The sequence below is a fragment of the Alligator sinensis genome, unplaced genomic scaffold, assembly GCF_000455745.1.
Source record: "Alligator sinensis unplaced genomic scaffold, ASM45574v1 scaffold379_1, whole genome shotgun sequence".
Lineage (NCBI taxonomy): Eukaryota > Metazoa > Chordata > Crocodylia > Alligatoridae > Alligator > Alligator sinensis.
Genome location: NW_005842001.1, coordinates 2,928,673 through 2,931,848, shown reverse-complemented (window position 1 = coordinate 2,931,848; position 3,176 = coordinate 2,928,673).

Genomic DNA, 3,176 nt, shown 5'->3' with positions numbered 1-3,176 from the left:
CCCATTTCTGCCCCTTCCATCACCTATAAGCTACATAAGCAATACAATGTGTAACCCTTTAGTTCAGCTGCTTTGCTGGAATATAACGGTCTCTGGAAAACTATTTTGGAGTAGGCAGAGGGCAGCAATAAGGAGAACTGGCCATACAGAGGGCTTGCCAGTGTCTGTCTGTAACTACAATAAGATTTAATTGCCAAATGTTAGGGAATGTTCTTGGTCTCTTGGGCAGAACTTGGTTGATTTTGGTGAACACAGGAAACAATGAAAGGGGAAAATTGGACACGTGCACTCTCTGGCTTGGAGACCCACCCAGCAGCTTCAGTCACCTCAGGGACGGTCTGTAGATCAAAGAAACAGGTAGCCCTTAATGCAGGGGTGGGCAAAATACGGCCTGCAGGCCAGATCCAGCTTGCCAACTGATTGTATCCAGCCCGTGGCTGTTCCCAGGGCTCTCCAACTTGCACCCACCGACGGCACTGTCCCAGCCCCAGCCCTGGCCAGCGCACACAGGTGCCCAGCAGGGCTGCTCCCGCCACTGCTGCAGCAGCCTGGGTACAGCTCAGCTCCCCCTGCCTGCAGTGCCTCCTCCTCTTCCTGCCCCAGCTGTGCTGCTCTGGCAGCAGGTAGCATAGGGAGGTGGCAACGGGTGTGTGGATGCATGCTGGGCACCACACAGACAGGCAGGCAGTGGGGAAGCTGCAGCTAGATGGCTCCTGCCCCAGTGCATGGGGCTCCAGCTTCAGATCCCGGCCACCACTCACTCAACTGACCAGTGCAATGAGTGACCACCTGCAGGCGGCTGAGTAAATGCCAGGAACCTGTGCACACTGGCCAGGGCTGAGGCAGTGCCAGTGGTGGGTGTAGGCAGGAGTGTGGCACAGGCTGCCCTGGGATGGGGCTCAGCCCCATGTGGAGCACCATGAGGGCAGCCGCGGGCCGAATGGGAAGGGGGTCGGACCACACCTGTACCTGCGTTGTACCACCTGGGTAAGCTCTGCTGCATGTGCCCTTTGCCCCTACTTCCCTCCCTAACCCCCACCCCTGGCCAGCTCCCGGGACTCAGCATGTGGGCAGCCTCCCACACGCACCCCACACCCACCTCCCCTGCCGCACACAATGTACAAGACTAAGACTTTATTTTGAGCTATTATGGAATTGCCTGTATATATCCTACTCAAAGAACATAACATCAGGAAAAAATATACTTTTAAATAATATTAAAATATGTTATAATAGATGTTTGATTTTCATGTGTACTTTTTTTTATCTATCATTTGATAAAATGATATCTTCTGAAAGATTTTACATGTGCAGCTCTCCAGAGCTCACCAGAACTCATTAAGGGGCCTGCCAGCTGAAATAATTGCCCACCCCTGCCTGAGTGCATCCCAACATAACAATACCCCCCCACCTCAGCTTCACTCATCTTCCCTTACAGCTGAACACGCTGTAACGAGACCTGCCTGGCAAATAGAAAAGAAAGAGAAGGGCAGGGTGGAGCGGGAGCACATACAAAACACCTGGTGTGGGGGGAAAATGATGGTGCAGGGGAGGAAGAAAGGGTCATACTCGGACCCCACTGGCTTTGAGTGCAGAGAATGGCAGACCTGATTATGAATGGGAAGAGGGAGAGAAGGGGAATATCCTGGTATGAAGGTGGGGGCTTGGGGCTTACAGTCAGTTTCTAAAATAGTGCATGGCAGCGGGCACAGGGGAGCTTGCTGAAAGAAATGAGAGATGCATGGAGCTGCAGTGTGAGCCTCCAGAACCAACCCAATGTGCAGCCCCCAAGAGCTTTGACATTTGGACACAAACCAGTCAAACATCCTGTGTGCGAGCAGGAACACTGCAGTCTTCAGACGAACGGAGATCCTGCTTATGGGTGAGGAGGGTGCAGGAGGTAAAGGCAGCTCTAAGAAGTCTTAATGCCTCCGTCAAAAGTAGGCCAACAAGAAGCAAACCAGTCACAGAGCAGCCGTAACTGGTGCTGGCTGGAACAATCCCCAAGAGACTTCCTAAAGGAGGCGGTCCAGCAAATCCTCTTCCTCTTCTGCTGGCCCTGTATAATCCAGGAGGGCCAAACTTTGCCAGCCCAGATGTCCCCAGGCTAGGAAAAAAGTCACAGATTCTCTACTGAGGCGTCTTTGAAGAACACCCAGGTGTCACCCGGGTGGCATGAAGTAACTTCAGCAGAGCCCAAGATCTGGCTGCTAAGTTCTCTATTGCATTTTTCTATGGGCATGATCGATTAATACGTAAGTACTGATTGAGACTGCAGTGCTAATTACTCGCACAGTGCTTGGATCTGAAGTGGGTGCTTATGTCCTCTAAACATAATGGCAGATTCCTGTGTTTTTAATGTACTTGAGATGTCTGTGACATTTCAGAAGCATGGAAATGTGAGTCTAGGAGCTGGCACTTCTCTTTAATTTACCAGTTAGCTCAGACATGCTTTCCACTCTTTTCTTTCTTCCTTTGCAGTTACACACACATGCACACAGACACAAACTCTTTCCTGTATGACTGTTGGAGAACAGAGAAATATCTTTTTCAGTTCGTGTTCCTATGGGGCTGTAAAAGCAGTGGGGGTCTCGTCCCGTGGATGTATTTGATTAGCTTAATAATCTTGAGACGCATTTTCCAGTGCAGTTGTTACTGTGTGGGCAGGGAGCAGTCCGAGGCCCTTTTTTCGCGAGGCGGGCTGTGGGCTCTTCGCGGAGGTCGGATGGAAACTCGCAACCCCTCAATCTAGACGCCAGCATAAAGGGGGCGAACCGGTCGATCGGCACCGGTTCTTTACTCTCCCGAGCACATCTTAGGCAACGGGCACACTCCCGGGTGAGGGTCGGGTTTACTTCGCCTGCCGGGTTGACTCTGGCAAGGGACACAGTGTCGAGAGGCCTAAATAGGACCCGCTCATCACTAATTATACACCCGAATGCTGCGGGGTGAAAATACACTTCCCTCTCTCTCGGGGCTCCATCTTCGGAAGCTCCCTCTTCTCCCTTCAGCGAAAATCGTCTGCTGATAAACCTCTCACCCTTTCCGCCCGCCTGGTGGTAAGCGATATGCGCCTCCAGTCCCATAAAGTTTTCTACTTAGCGTTTTCCACTGCGCCAAGGGCAGTTCTTAACTAATTCTAGCTCCAGCATGCCTTCCCCTGATCCCATCCTCGT